Source organism: Lagopus muta, chromosome 3, assembly GCF_023343835.1.
Source record: "Lagopus muta isolate bLagMut1 chromosome 3, bLagMut1 primary, whole genome shotgun sequence".
Lineage (NCBI taxonomy): Eukaryota > Metazoa > Chordata > Aves > Galliformes > Phasianidae > Lagopus > Lagopus muta.
Genome location: NC_064435.1, coordinates 65,437,241 through 65,453,960, shown reverse-complemented (window position 1 = coordinate 65,453,960; position 16,720 = coordinate 65,437,241). Strand labels below are relative to the sequence as shown.

General features: G+C 35.5%; 1 long non-coding RNA gene across 1 annotated transcript in view; it reads right to left on the bottom strand.

The window, feature by feature from the left end:
• Window positions 1-11,841: 11,841 nt before the first annotated feature.
• The window catches only part of LOC125690962 (uncharacterized), a 127,220-nt gene continuing 122,341 nt past the window's right edge, over window positions 11,842-16,720 (bottom strand). The window contains exon 7 of the long non-coding RNA XR_007375854.1: window positions 11,842-13,862. This is a non-coding gene — a long non-coding RNA (uncharacterized LOC125690962). The remainder of the gene's footprint in view (window positions 13,863-16,720) is intronic.

Sequence of the window (16,720 nt, the reverse complement as noted above, 5' to 3'; positions counted from 1 at the left end):
AAATCTGTATCTTTCCGATTTGAAGAAAAGAATGTAGTGTAGGACCATACCAAAGGCCTTAAAGAAGTCCAGGTAGTTCTTCGTTTGTCTACTACTTTGTCTTCCATCACTCCATCATAGCAGATTACCAGATTAGTCAGGCACAACCTTGGACTTCACTGATAAGGGGAAAGATGTGGGATGAGAATGATCTGAGGGTAAATGCAGAACTTGTAGGAAAAGAGAAGAATGAATGTATAAGATTAAGGCATCCATGACTACCTGAAAATATAAAACTGTATTATCTTACTAATAATTTAGAATGCTACTTCTATGCATCCATAATTTGACAGTATCTGTGAACACAGACTGAACATAAATAATTGAAGAGGGAAACTTAGCAACATGGCAACAGATGTTTTAGCAGAAACTCTGTCAATTATGTGATGACAAAACAGCTGTTTGAGCAATTTTTAAGTTAGCTCAGTTTATGTAGAATCAGATGTTACCAGAAGCATCAATTAAAAGATGATTCCAACATTCAGAATGTTGGGTCTTTTTAAATCTATAAACAATTTCATATATATTTTGTTTAGACACTTCACTAAAATAACTAAAATAATCTAAAAATAAATAAAATAATCACACAGACTAAAAATTTTATTATTCTATGTATGCCTAGATCTATATCACATGAAGCACAATCCATTCTATCAAAAAACTGTGCACCTGCTTGATGATAATCAATTTAAGAATAATTACTGCTGTCTAATGTTTGTCAATTAGCTGTACTTCACAAAGTATTCAAAACAGAACCTTTTGTGATTCTTCTTTTGAAAAGCAGAGCCAGTCAGACTAAGCCATAACAGTTGAGTAAACAACAGCATTCTAACACAGAAAGCGAGGCTTATACTAGTTTTCAAATCTTCAGTCTACAAGTTTGTAATGGTATCTACACAGCTTCATACAAATGAGTTGATCAGACTGACGGTGTCAGCCACTTACTAAGAGTCTTCAATGTTTTGTTTCTTCACTAATAGTATTGTTAAGAATGCCAACTTTTTACTGTTAACACCAAAAATGATGAGTGCTTATTGTTTTGCTCACCTGAGACTAAGTGCTCAAACATAGATCACACATTACTTTTGTGACTGATGTATATGTAAATAAAATTCCACCATTATGCTAACAATGCCAATTATTTTGTGCTTAACTCTTAAGAACATTGGCAATTTTATCTTTTATAAATATAATTATCATAATCCCAAAATCCCTGTATGGTTCAGGGATACAATACAGAACAATAAAAAAGGGAAAACAAATTTTCTATCACTGTTGAAACAGTACAGCTCAAAACATAAACAACTTCAATTACTGTGTTTTATGGCCAGAAGTATCAAGCCTCTTCCAGTGTAAATTATCAGGATGATATGAGAAATAACTGGACCAAACATGATCTAACATTCTGGTTAACAAATTAAATATATCAGAATACAGGCAATTCTTTCAATCTACCCAATTAAATAAACAAAATTCTTCCTGTCATAGCAGTAATAGCGAGAAATTCCCTGAGCCCTTCTGGGGAAGAGGGAGGCTCATACAACTTCTAGATAACATGCATACAGTTATTTGTAGAATACACTGCTGTTAAAGCACTCAACAACAAAACAAGATCTCAAAGTATATTTGCAAGACTTTGGGATAAGTAGTATTTTTCAGTACAAAATCTCTGGCTAATTTATAGCTATAATTAATTTCTTTATAATTTACAGTCTCAGTTTGTGCACAATCCTACTCCTTTCTTTTTATTTAAAAATACAAAAGACATAAAATATTTAAAAGGTTGTCTGAATTGAAGACAGGAGCAAAACAGCTCACTACATAAACAACTGCCTATATCAAAATCCTGTCATTGTCATGTGTTTAGTGTATTTTCACCCAAACAATCATCTATCCCTGCAAACAAAAAAGAACAAGGACAAAGGGAAGAAGGCATTGCTCCTCAGAAAGTGAGTGTTAAAAATAATAAAAAAGGATGGTATGGGAAATAGAAATTTCTCACCTCTCAAAAACTACTGAATGATGTTAGAGCAAGAATAGGGCATGATGTGCTCTCTCAGCATACTTTTATACATTTCCAGCCACAAAGTGTTCACTGACCCATGAACATAGCTTGATAGTTTATGGCTAATGCCATCAACAACCGGCTAAAAAAATCCAGTCTCCTCCAGGTTATTGAAAATAAATCAATTTTTTCCTTTCCATGGGGGTAATAGACTTAAAAAGCATTTGCACTGTAAAGAAGGAGGCTATGTATATTCATAGAAGAGAAATATCATTCACATTTGATAATAATATCAAGCTTTCCAAATTTTTTGTCTCTGAAAAATTAGAAGCTAAATAAACAAATTATCTGACTAGATTTACTGGATGCACACTTGCATCTTTCAACAAAGTTATAAGACTCAGGGGGAGATTTAAAAGTCAATTGCCAGCCAACTACTGTCATTAAAGAAGATTAATTTTCTTCCCAGACACCAGAGTTTGATATATACATGGGTAAAGCTTTAATTAAGGCAACAGAGCTGCTGCTGACACAGTTGTTGAAGAATCTGACAAAGAAAATTCTTGGTCTGATCTTTTTGGTGTAGACTATGGCTCAGTGGACGACAGATTTCTTCAATTCAGTGCCCAAACACTGAAAATTTGTTTCTGGTAAAACAAACAGTGAGATTTACTCTGCATCCGAAACCACATATTCTATGAAGTCCAAAGCAAGATTATTTTACTATGTTTTTAATGTCTCAGTTAAATCAAAGGGCTAGGTGAATAAAGCAATACACCTGCAAACACAGGAGATGTTCTTAAAACTTCCAAAGAATTATATATTAGTGTTTCTATTTTGTGAAAAACTAGTTATAGGATTCCTCTGCAGAGCAAACTGCCAATACCCTCTTCAGATCCCTCAGCATCTTCAGAATATTATCCCAAACTTTTAAAGTGTAAGCTATCCTGCTACAAACTTGTTTCAGTTTCCTTTGAAACTGTTTCACTTTAAGGCATCTAACTAAATAATCTCTCTCACGTTCTGTTCTGGAGAATAAAAATATAACTACTGATATGGAAAATCTTTAGAAAAAAAAAAAAAAAAGAAAAGAAAAATCTATTGCAATATTTCCTTGTCCACTGTTAACCATACTGTTCTTAGGAAAAGAGGAAATCCTGTAAAGATAAGCTGTAAGGACCTATCAGGAGCAAAGAGAATCCATCAGTTGTGACAGTGTTCTGCCCTCTCCCTGTTCTGGCTTTTATTTCCAGTAACCCTGCTCAAGGTATAACCACCAGTGGCAGTTGTGATAGCTGCATCCAACATAAGCAGTTAAACATCACTGACAGTCATGATGGATGTGACTGGTCGAGACAGTTGCATCCAGCTCAAAGTTTTGGAGAAAAAATGACAAAACAATTATCAAGGACTAATTAGAGCAAAGCACCCACTTAACCACATTGCTGACTCAATTCAATCCAAATTTGGAAGAAACCAACATCTGTGTTCAGTATATGCAAATATGACTACGAATCAATGAATGTTTAAATAGTTTAAATGAATCAATCATTTAAACTATAAACAGTGAAGAGCAAAAGAGGCCTTTGAGCTCTGCTGTACAATATTGGGATACATGACAGAATCATCAAAAGAAAAAAAAATTCATAGTAGAAAACACCAGCCCATAGTCAATAAAAACAGGAGAAGCTGAAAGACAGAGGGAAAAGGGTGAACTTAAGGCAACATAGAAGAGAATGAAATATAATGGGAGTTGGTTGAGTTTAAAATAAAACCAAGTTGTCAGATGATCCAAAGTTTCAAGTCTTCTAATATGCTACCAGCATAAATAGCTGCAGTTTGTGGACTATCTCAAAATTTTTTAGTTTTTTTTGCTTAACTTTTGACTTCCTTCGTACTTTTAGTTAAGTTAAAGGATTAAGTTAAAAAAATCAGTTAAAAAAAAGTGATTAAACATTCCCTAAGCAGTGGAGAAGGTCTCCTTGCTGTCATTATTATGTCATTATTATGTCACAATCTCATGCTCTCACCTAACTATTATGCACCAGTACAGGTTGGGGGATGACCTGCTGGAGGGGAGCTCTGCGGAAAGGGACCTGGGTGTCCTGGTGGACGACAGGTTGGCCATGAGCCAGCAGTGTGCCCTTGTGGCCAAAAAGGCCAATGGCTTACTGGGGTGCATTAAAAAGAGCGTGGCCAGCAGGTCAAGGGAGGTGATCCTCCCCCTCTACTCTGCCCTGGTGAGGCCTCATCTGGAGTACTGTGTCCAGTTCTGGGCTCCCCAGTACAAAAAAGACAGGGATCTCTTGGAAAGAGTCCAGCGGAGGGCCACGAAGATGGTGAAGGGCCTGGAGCATCTCTCCTATGAGGAAAGGCTGAGTGAACTGGGTCTGTTCAGCCTTGAGAAAAGGAGACTGAGAGGGGACCTGATCCAGGTCTATAAATATCTAAGGTGTGGGGGGCAGAATGGCGAGGCCAGACTGTTTTCAGTGGTGGGTGGAGACAGGACAAGGGGAAACGGCTGGAAACTGCAGCATAGGAAGTTCTGCACAAATGTGCGCAAGAACTTCTTTACAGTGAGGGTGACGGAGCACTGGAACAGGCTGCCCAGGGAGGTGGTGGAGTCTCCTTCTCTGGAGATGTTCAAGACCTGCCTGGATGCCTACCTGTGCGACCTACTGTAGGGAACCTGCTTTGGCAGGGGGGTTGGACTCGATGATCTCTGGAGGTCCCTTCCAACCCCTACAATTCTGTGATTCTGTGATTCTGTGATAAAAGAAATTGCTTATCCACTCATTCAGCTGAATATTCTTTCCATTTCATTTTACTCCTTTGTATGATTTTTTTTTAATGTTATCTGTGGTTTGTTGCAAGGTTTGTTTTGAGGTGTTGAACATAAATTATTAATGAAAAAACAATATATATAAAATATGTCTGATTCACTTCTGAATTGGATATATCACTGAAATCTTGCCCATGGTACAATTTTCAGGATCTCAAAGTCTCTAAAGACTCTGGTGTCTTAATTTGCTAGATTCTATACAAGTTCAAAAGACAGACAGGTGCTATTCAGCACAGACACTCAAAAGAGAAGGTTACACCTGACCAATCTAGTGGCTTTCTATGATGGAGTGACAGCATCAGTAGACAAAGGAATGGCAAATGATGTCAATGTACATGGAATTCTGCAAGGCATTTGACAGGGTTTCACACTACATCCTTATCTCTAAATTACGAGATATGGATTTGAAGGGTAGACTATCAAGTTCATAAAGAACTGGCTGGAAAGTCACAGCCAGAGGGTTGTGAGCAGTGACTCTACGTCCAGTGAATGATGGGATCTAGTACACCCTCAGCACATTTGCTGATGACACCAAGCTGAGCGATGCAGTGGTACAGCAGAAGGAAGAGATGCCATCCAGAGGAACCTTGAAAAAGTACCTGATCTAGTGGTTGCCCACCATGACTGCAGCAAGAGGATTGAACTTGATGAATTTTAAGGTCTCTTCCAACCCAAGACAATCTATGATTCTATGAGAGACAATTTGACAGAAATTTCAGAAATGTTATTCTTATTTCACCAGCATATTTTTCTTCTCATTAGAAAACATCTCATTTTCCACTTAAAACATCTTTCTGCAGTTTATGCCCATTTGTCTGTCAAGTTTGTCCTTTTGCTTGAGGCATTTTCTTCCTCACTATTTGGTGCAGAAGTCAGTTTAGAGAATGTGATACACATCTTCTCCATCTTTTACCTGACAAATGTGGGCCAGACTTTTCTCTTTCCATGTAGCACAGTCTTTCAGTTTTTCTGCTTAGCTTAGCATCCATGCCAACTTCAACTCAGCATTCTCAAACACGGCTACTCAGATTTTTATACAACATTTTTATGCTGTTTTAGAAATACATCATCTGATAAATTCTATGCTTCGACTCAAAAATGAGGTGATTTTTTAGCAACTTAGAAATCTAACCAGGAAAAGAATTCAAGCAACCAAAGCTAGCTGACATCAGTAATAAGCCTTGCAGTGAGATTTTTGAGTAAATAAACATGTAATGTGTCAGTGTGCTACAATCAGACCTCCACAGAATCACTGTGGTAAAAATAGTTCCAGACAAAGTCAAGTAAAAACTTAATATTTTTCTTGTGATAAATCATTTGTCACACCAATTCAGATATGAAAATAGGCACTAAACTAAGGAACACTCAAATAAATATGTTTAAATTATTGTTATAAACAATATTATTTTCAAGTATAATACCTACTCATTTCTTTCAAAATCAAACATATTTAAATATCGCTGAAGAAAAAAATACCAAAAATCAGGTAGAGATCTTAAAGGAAACACAAACATAATGCAAACATAGTCAATTTGTTAAGAAAGACAGGGACATTTGAGAATAAATTTTTGAAAGACAAACACACTTTGAAGTTAGGCTGAATGTATCAGCATTTCAAATCACAATACATAATTAAAAGTTGATAAACATATCATCTAACATATACGCAGATGCATGCTTTTCAAGTGAACTCCTTGACTATACAGAGCTAACAGAAGGGAACTCTGAGGAACCTGTATGGAAGACATAGACAAATGCATTCCTCCAACTTGGTTTAGTCCACACACAGTACATTTCATGATAATCTTCTTCTGCTAGAAGATTAGATTTGGGGCTGACTGATGAACCACAGCTCATTACAGTAGACTCATACAACCTGTAAATCACTCTCAGGGTACATTGGCTTGTTTTATTCTACACTACCTCAGCTGGACATTAAGAGCCAAATTGTTCTATAAACAGTTGGCATCTGTGCGGGGAAGTGGGAAGGTAGAGAAGGCAAGACAAAAAAGAATTACCTGCGGTTCTTTTGAGAGATTAAAATACAGTGTACAGCCTTTTGCTGGATTAACTAAATTTAATTCAAAACACTCCTGTAGCAGGCTTAATTAATTTGTATATTTACTCTCTTTGTAACAGCCATATTTACATACAAAATAATAACTTCAGGTTAATGATGCAAGATGATTTGCAGGCAGGTCTATTTTCAACACAAAACCATTCCCTATTGGGCAGTCTGAGGGCAGAGGGAGAGTAAATGTCGGGTAAATGTCCCTAATGAATATAATCATGAAAGTAAGTAGCCGTCTCACACATATAACAATGAGCTTGTAGGACCAGAGCTGCATTCTTTTCCAGTGATAGGAATCAACAGCTTTACTGACTTATCCCTTGATACAGAGAAGATAATACAGATCCCATGCATCTAATTCGCATATGCACAGACTCAAGAGCTGAATGTGCAGTTGTGACCATCTGTACTACCAAGCAGCTGTTTATTTGTGTAAAGGGCAGGAACAGCCATAAATGGATTGCTAACTCTGATCAGATGTTTGCTAACCTTGTGTATAAGGAGACAAATCTTTCACAATCTTGAACTGTCTGCATGTGCACATATCTATCCTCTTCTACTGTCAATGATTTTCCAATAAACAACTAAACAGAACAGATATTGTGATGACGTGAAGTTCTTGTTGAATTTGTTAATCTAGATAGGCTGGCTGATAAAAAGGGATATTAGCACCATAATGAAAAAATCATGCTGTGAACTGAATCCTTACTATATGACAGCAGAAAATTCACCAGAATAAAATCCTCAATGTGCATGTGTAGATGGCAGATAACCTAGCCAGTAAACTGAATATCATAGGAAATTTTGTTTGAATTACTTTGCCACTCACAAAAATACTTTGGATTTGGAGATGGATGAAGATGAAAGTATTAAGTTTTGGTGAGAGGGACAGCTGAACTTAAGCTTATCACTGAAGAGCAAATGTTTGTATTATTTGTTCACTTCAGCTATTAACTTCAATATACACAGGATAATTTAGCAGCTGAATAGTACAAAATATTAAAGACCTCTCAAGAGATCTTTCTTGATATCTGAACGAGAAGGTTTAAGCTATTGATAATAGCTAACAAGCTATTGAGTTTTTTTTAGTAAGAGTATGCAGCTTCCCCATTCATTATACCACCATCTGATTGAAGCAGCTTTCCTGCTTTTTCAATTAATCTAGATATTGTACACCCCACTGCAGAATCCTGCCTTGTCAAATCTGTATTAACAAAGAACACTCTTCGCAAGCATTTTCCAGTGTATTGTCCATGCATTACTAAAAGGGACAATAGCAATAGTTACATTCAGTCACAAATGGTGAAATGTTATTTGAAGGCTTTACATATAACTAGTCTCCCAATAGACTACATGCCTTACTCCCTGTAAACCTCTCAAAAAAGAAACATGAACTAATTCAGCCCCTTTCTGAAATTCAACTTAAAAAAAAAACAAAACAAAACCTCTGGGCATACTAGCATTTCTGCCCATCTCCAGCTTTGCACTTTTTTCTGAGACTTCAGAGCTACTAAAGCAAATGCATTTATACACACATGCAAGGAGCAGTGGAAATTCACTTGCATGTATCAATGCAAAACTCCTCCAAAATCAAAGTGAGTGTACATAAGTCCAGAGGAAAAAAAATAAGCAAAAGGAAATAAAAAATAAAAAACAGACTCACGTATACTTAACACTGAAGGTACAATTATACAATAATAGAGACAAAAGTCCTATAACTGTATAATTCAAAAGCCCACCATAAGAAATATCATCTTCACCATTCAGTAATTAGTTAAATTCTATTGACTATAAAAACATAGGAGAATATTGGTCAAAATCTCCCACATGAAGAGCATCTTAGTGAAAAGTTCCAGGCCATATCAAATTATCTTGGAATACTAGGAGTTCGATATGTTTCAGAATTTGATTTCAGCAAGGGAACAATGTAATAACTTTGTCTTCCTTGCCAGATCTGTGAGAAAAGTCTCTTTTCTACATTTGGTCCAAATTCAGGCAACTGCATGGAGAGATTTATTGTATCTTGTTTTTTTTTTAACTGGAATTCAGACTTTTGTGCTATGCTTTGCCGTTGTCACAGACTGACAGACAAAAAGCAGAACAAGTAGATACAAAGTGAAGCGATCTCCTTAATTCTACAGGCTGAGGACTTAAGAATTACCAGTAGGAGAAGCTTTGGAACCAGTTTCACCCAAATCCATGTGTCAGTTGAGGAACAATTCAGTTTAAAGAGAATTTAAATATTTCAAATTCAGGGAAGAGTTTCATGAAAATAAGCCTTTGGTATCACCCTCCCAAAGGAAGTTTAATTGGCTTTGATTACATATTCTTTTCCTGAAGTGAAAAAGCAGAATTAAAATAGAGAATTCTCTATTTCAAATATATTGTTCTTTGGTCCATAATCACGCTTCTGCCACCTACTGAATGTCAGTAGCTGGATGACATAGACTGTGAGTCTGAGTGCTCCCATTCTAACAAGATAAACCTATATTTTGGGGCTTTTTAGTACTCATAAGGGGATCATATCAGAAAGGAGTAGATAAATAAAGTACTTGCTTTCATTTTGCTTTCCCACTTTGCCTGTGTCTTTCCACCCCTATGAGTCACCTACTCAGTTGGCCTCCATAGCTCCCTAAAACACTTTACTAGCCAAATACAGTTCATAAAACAAGCCAAAAATGTGCAGTGTATGAACTACATTGCAAAGTATGTGACCAGAAATATCAATAAATCATAACTACCTGCCTAGAGCTCATCAGAGAGGAATGAAGCAGGCTCCAATGAAAAGTTGTCTCATGTAGAGATCTCTCATTGGAGACCAAGGAGGTTACAAGTTACCCAAACTGAGAAGGGTAGGAATGTTGAATGATCCATTATCTGCCTGTTCTGGCAAAACAGTAAGGAAGAGAGGACTTTGACTCATGCTGAGATGCACATGAAACCCTACTGCAAGAGGAAAAAAAAAAGTGGAAATCAGAATCTTATAGTAAGAAAGTTTTGGGAGATTCATAACTAAGTTCATTCTGCATTTTGAGTCCAAACACTTTGGATATTACTTTTAAAGGACTTTTAAACAGTTTTTAAGACATGCAGTTATTCACAAACCTAAGCCACTGTCACTGAAGTTTTTTCAGAGGTCACATTTAAACCTGAGTCTTTGGAAAATTTTTCCTCCTTTATTTCTCAATGTTGCAATTTTAACTCGTGAAATTGAGCTAATAATGCTATCCTACCCTTATAAAGCAATTCCCTTATCAAATTAAGGTTTCAAAGAACTACAAAATTAAAAAAAAAAAAATCCTTGTATATGACTTACAGAAAGGCCAGAAGTGTTACTTCTCAGCCCCAGATCTCCTTTGATCATCACTGCTAATCACTCTTCTCAGAATCATTTTTTTCCTATTATGAGAAATTATTCTGAGTAAAACTTGTCTGAGAGATTGTGAAACTGTTACTCATTTAATTTACCTTATTTCAAACTCAAGACTTCAAAGTCTCAAAGTATTCTCTGTTTCATTTTCTGTGGGGTAGCGCACACATTTTTTCTGTACAGTATGACATAGTTCTTCAAAGTATTCAAAGCAGAATTTTAAGAAGCTTAACTTTTCATACCTCTCCCATTCAACATATAAATTAAAACATGAAGCCTTGGTAACCATTTCTAATTTAAACACTGCTTTCAATTAGAACTGTCAAATATTTTTCTGTGACAGAAGTCATAACCATCAAAGACGCGACAAAATCAAAATTTCATGATAGAGTATTACTTAGCCCACACTTTTAGAAGGAACTTACATCTTTTCTATTTAAAGCCATCACTTATATATAATTGAAGGCTGCATACTGTAACGTCAAAATGTTGATGGTACTTTAGATTCATCAAAATGAAATTCCAAGTTGTCAACCCAATCTTACACAGCCACAAAACAAGCTTATGAACTCTTGGAAGTCTTCAGGGAACAGAAATTTCATTTTTTAGTCAGCTTAAACATCTGCAGAGTTGGAATTCAAAACTGAAAGTGAGAAAATGTTCCAGTTCCTGCTTTTAAAAGCAAAGTTTAAATAGACAATAATCAATACTCATCTATGGTGGAAAGATAAGGGAGACCTTCACGTTCTGAGAAATATCAAAGGGAAACTATGAAAACTCTATAGATTAAAATAAATAAATAAATAAATAAATAAATAAATAAATAAAGGCAGAGAGAGAGAAAAAAAAACTATTCATCATCACCTGCAAGACTGCAAAACTGTGCTTTGGGCACACTGGAATAGAACACCTTCACTAAGACCTTAGAACACAAAAGTTGATTGGGAATTTGATAGGTAGCAAAAACTAGTTTAATTTACAAACCAATTATAAGGAGTTTGAGGGCTGCAAAAGACCCTTATTTTAGATCTCATACAGCTCTAAATATTAGACATTAAAAGAATTCTTTTCCTTGCAGAAGATTACTGCATAGTGCTCTAAAGCAAAGTTACTCTGATCAACTTCCAAGCATCCACAGCATGAAGAAATGATAACTAAAGACTGCAGGATCTGTTCTCTCTACTACTTACACCAGACTGGATGCTCAAAATCCTTAGATACTTTTGCAGGTATCTAAGGATTGCAAGTTTCGGTCTATGAGAAAAAGGATGTGATTTAAAAAGAATTTAGGGACCCTCATCTTAAAAAATACAGTAATCCTATTAGCTTTGCAAATGCACTCCTACACTCAAAAATGAATTGTAAACTCACCATAATAGGAAACATAATCTGGACTTTCTCTAAAATGTTCCTAAGAAGACAACAAAAGCTAAATGGAGAGATGAAAAAAAAGAAATAGCTAGGCGAAACATGTAAAGAAATAAACTTCAAACACAGTTCTCAGAAGGATTTATTTATGAGAAGTACAATAATGCAGGCACTGAAAAGCAAACACTGAAAAGCAAACACAATTCCACCCACTGTAAAACTAGAACACTTATTCAACTAAGATACAAGAGATCAGTATTTCCAATGACACTGAGCAGTGTAACTGACATCTCTAAACTCCCTGTTGATAATCAGCAGTGTTGCTCACAAGCCTTATGTATGCATATGAATCTATCCCAGGCACATCTGAATACAATGGCTGGCTATTGGCACTTACAAATTCAGTTGGCTCTCTCAACTCATTTGAGAATGCAAAAGAGTGCATGTGCCCATATAAATAAAGTTATAAGTGGAGCCAGCATTAAAAAGCAATCTCATCAGAGCTTGAAGCAGAGGGCAGAACAGAAGATGCTCTATCCAAGAAAGCTGGTAATTCATACATCAGCTTCAGGATATCAATTTCTGAAAACTGTAGGATAGGTTAGGGAGGGGAATATCAATTTTTCCTCAGATCAGTGCTTTCTGAAATGAAAGATACTAACACAGTTTTGGAAAACTCGGTATTTTTATAATCCTGTAATTTTTGAAACATTTGATAAGTATTAATGAGCTCATATATGCACTCATTTTATCATACTTCAATTGGATGTCCCAAGGGAAGGGCTGGAAGGAGAAAGGGGTATAGTATCTAAGAAGTCTGAAAAATATTCAAGCTATGCATATATTTACATATTGTCACACAGAGCAATTTTTTATAGCACACATATAAAAAATGTCCACAAATACATTAGACTCTCTTGCTTTTCAGAAAATGTACAAAACTGATTATTTTTTTTTTTATTCACAGTCATAAAGAATGCATGGTTTTAATTTAACTGCTCATTTTGAAGTCTTGCTCTCCTAGTGTTCTGCAGTGCTAAATACACGTCATCTTACATGCAGTCTTGTCAGATACAAGCAAGCTAAGATAACAATTCATTATTAATAACATCAAGAGGCTTTATTTGGTGATGAAAAATAAGGAAACTAAATAGAAAATCTTCTGTAAGAGGTCCTAACATAAAATCCCATGCAATACACTGTACGTACCTATCATCCCCTGCAACTAACATCTTAGAGAGTGAGTCCTAACTTGTTTTACATTTTCTTTCACTTTCTCCATGTAAAAATTAAATTGAAGCGCAATCTCCAGCACAAGGAGTTGGAAAAATCAGGAATAGGGATATCAAAAATAATGCAGCAGTGACTACAAAGTTTTTCATTCAGTGAAAATCATGACATTTGTTTGTAAGTAGTGATTGGCATTCCACATAATATAAAAAACAACACAACAACAAATAACAACAAAAATAATAATTAAAAACAAATTCACAAACTTCACTGCAACCTTGTGCCCTCAATATTTTGTACTGCTGAGTTTCTTAACAGAAAGAAACTTCGGTTGATATTGACTTCTGAAGTACAATTTTCTCTTGTTCCTGCATAGGTTTCACCCTTTAGGTCAGATACTCAATTTTCTTTCATTTATATTTTCAAAACCCAAAAGGACTGCACTCATTGATTTCCACTGACAAGTTTCCCAATCTTTAAAATGTCATCTTTAGTAAACCACAGATTCACAGGCTTGACCTCTTCCACTGCAAAAGGATATCAAAATCTTGGGCAAATGGGAAGAGTGCAGACGGGGATAAAATTCAGCCCCAACTTTTCTATGGTTTTGCACAAAAAAACCTACATAAATATACCCCCATTATGTTTTTAAAGTTGGTCTATCAATTTTGAATTGTATCTTGGTGGGTTTACTGTTGCTGTTTCCTTTTCTTTGGAAAATAAAAAATAAAAATGCAGGCCTCTAGTAGTTATCCAATTTTTCCAGTTCATTATAATGTGGAATTTTATTTATTTATTTATTTTTTCAGTTTGCTTGATCTACCCCCAACCTCATCCCTCTCCATTTTATTTGTCTACCACTTTTCTTCTGGCCTCAATGCAGACAAGATTTTTCCTCCTACAGGGGATCTTGTTGTTCAGAGATAAGCATGTGTATCTGTAAGACAGGATAAATAAATGCTTTAGTGGATGAATTCCATTATCTGCCAAATGGCCCTTGAAAGTTAATGAGGAATCTTCAGGCTGGTTCATTCCTCTTAAAAACAGAATAATCTATAGAATTTTTATACCTATTACAAAAAAATTTGATTTTATGACTGGCATTCTTTTTAGCTCCTTGTATTAAGCTTACAAATAATTTCATTTCTTCTTTTTTGACTGTAGTAAATTGCCAGTTTAGTCTTATAAAAATCAGTTTTTCTATCTTTATTGAAGTAAACTACTGTAACATATTTCTTTTACATCCTGATGTATCACAGTAACGAGGGAAAGCATAAGCACTCATGAATCTTCCTATGAATCAAAGGACATATGAAGACTGTGAGCACTCCAGATGTGACCTCACCAGTGCTGAGTAAAAAGGAAGAATCACTATACTCGACTTATTGTCAATTCTTTGCCTAATGCAGCCCAGGATATAATTCTTCTCTTATGTGGCAAGGGCACACCGACGGCTCCTGTTTAGCTCGGTGTCCACCAGAACACCCAGATCCTTTCCCACAAAACTGCTTTCCAATCAGTCAGTCCCAGCAAATATTGGTTTTGGGTTGCTTGCTCCTCCCCAGGTAGACTTACACAGAGCAGTAATCTCAGAGGACGTTACATAGTGATACAGTTTTTAAACAATTACAGTTTTCTACAAATATACATGTTTGTCTACATACCAGTATTTTGTATGTGTTTGCATATAGGTACATAATGATTATTTAAAAATATATTTAACACATATTTATGTATATATGTATGTATATAAAATAGACATGTATACAAAACAGATATGTTATATAAGTGATATTAATTTAAAAATACACATGTATTATGTGTACCTATTTACATATTTATTGCATAATTCAAAACTATGCTAAACTACTATGGGCAGAGAAAACAGACACAAGAATAATGAAGAGACATGTAAAAATCTAGGGATGAACAGACGCATAAACCCTTAAAAAATTTGTTCCCTTCAGTAATAGTTGATTCACTCTGACAGAAAACAGGACTGAAATCCAAAAACATTGTTAACTAAAGTCAGGAAAAACCAAATTTTACAAAGCTATGATTGCAAGTAATAATAGAGGCAGCTGAACTCTACTAGACACAAAGGTACCTTGCTTTCCCCTTGGTGACTAGCAGTCCTTAACAGTGGACTCTTAGTAGCCTTCCCACTAGAATATCACAGTTTCATCAGGAGTTCAGCTGAGAAACAAGGAATCATATTCTTTTTTTTTTTTTTTTTCTTTTCTTTCCACACAGTATGCAACAAAAACTTTTACCACACCAGTGACATAAGCATGCTGTAAATGCCTTGGGTGAGATTGTTCTGTATTTTTCTTTCTGTGTTTATCATTCCTGGAGCCAGATATAATAATTTACCTGAGGGCAGTTAGACTCTGACATTCGTCTTTCCTTGGCCAGCCTCCTAATCACTTCCTCAAGCAGCAAAAGTGAAAACAAACTATAATGATTCATTCTACTCATAAGGCTGTCTGATTTTTATGCATTTGGATTTCAATCTCATCACCACTCTTGCAAAATGTAACAAGAACACAAGAATGCAATTCTCTGCTCATCACACAGAACTAGCCAGTATCAGGCCTTATTACAGCAATAACTAGGACCAAAAGTTGCAAGACTATAACTGAGAGACAAGTACATAGCACATATTGATATCTATTTCTGCAAATGTTATCTTGGATTCTGGCAACATAATTCCCTGAAGCCAGGGATGACATCTTGTGGATAAAGGTTTCTTTTTGTATTTGTTTATCTTTACTGCTCTCCTTTTCATTATTTTTCATACTCCATTACTTTCTCCTTGTTACATTCTTTCCTTCCTTTCTCCCACCATTATCATCTTATCTCCTAGATCACCAAGCACAAAATATCCACATCAGTTTAATTTCTGATCCACTATTAATTCTCTTCTCGCATGAAGCCCCTTCTGCTACTCCACAGAGCCCACTGTGTCCCAGTGTTCTACAGGTAAGGGGAGCAAGAGCATAAGTTTTTTGTTTGTTTTGCTACTTATTTAAAGAGAATTGAATTTTAAGCTGACAGTCAATATTGGGATGGGATGAGTGATCACTACTATTTTTTGGGAAATGTGAATGTGTGAAAGCTTTAGAAGATTTGTCTCTCTATTTCCTAAAAAAGTCTTGCTTTAGAAATAATTTCTCAAGTTTTCCTCATGCTCAGATTAAAGATTGCAAAGATAACAAAGAAAACCCACATTTATCAGCATAAAATATTTAAAATCCATTCTTTCATCGAAGAATGGTTGCAGTCTTAGCAAGTGCTATTCTCTTTTCATTATGCCTTTCCATTATAACTTAAAGGCTAAATTCTCCACAGAATACTACCTACCTCATAATTGACCCTAGAGGCCGCAAAGCTTCTTTCATGCCCAAACATCCACAACTACTACTCTAAAATGTATGGCTGTACTAACAACAAAGTAAATTTCAATAACAACATAAAAGTACCCATTTCAAAAAAAAGCATTTTATTCTGCCCCATTACACAGACACATCATGTTATTATACATTAAATGTTCAGCTGATTATCATATACTGCAAATAGGAATAGACTACCATATGGTCACAGTCCATACAAAAGCACAAGACAAAGCCCCAGTGTATATACATATGGGTTTGTCCAATACAACCTATGAGTTTTTCTCTTACCTCATTCAAAGGAGCATTAGCGTAGAAGATGAGTCATTCTTGCATTAAATGAGGTAGTAACAAGCATGGAAGTGACTATTTTTCAACAGCTATAATTAGTTGCAACTTGTGT